The sequence below is a fragment of the Nanorana parkeri genome, unplaced genomic scaffold (genome assembly GCF_000935625.1).
Source record: "Nanorana parkeri isolate BGI_ZX_2015 unplaced genomic scaffold, ASM93562v1 scaffold3431, whole genome shotgun sequence".
NCBI classification, from domain to species: Eukaryota; Metazoa; Chordata; class Amphibia; order Anura; family Dicroglossidae; genus Nanorana; species Nanorana parkeri.
The window spans coordinates 15851-16248 of record NW_017309699.1 but is presented as its reverse complement, the minus strand read 5'-3'; positions in this window follow the sequence as shown (position 1 = coordinate 16248).

The window sequence follows — 398 nt, the reverse complement described above, 5'->3', positions numbered from 1 at the left end:
CCTAGGCACAGGAAGTGCACTGATATCAGGAGTGTCTAGGCACAGGAAGTGGACTGATATCAGGAGTGCCTAGGCACAGGAAGTACATTGATATCAGGAGTGCCTAGGCACAGGAAGTACATTGATATCAGGAGTGTCTAGGCACAGGAAGTACATTGATATCAGGAGTGTCTAGGCACAGGAAGTGGACTGATATCAGGAGTGCCTAGGCACAGGAAGTACATTGATATCAGCCATTGATAGTCCCTGCACAGCAGAGATCAGACTGGTAAAGGGGCCATGATGTGAGCCATTCAGTAGTTCTGCAGTACTTGTTCTAACGGGAGGTATGCTGATAGGGGGAGAGAGCAGAGAGACAGATGAGCTCATTGATCTGCTGCTTCTCTCACTGTCCAATC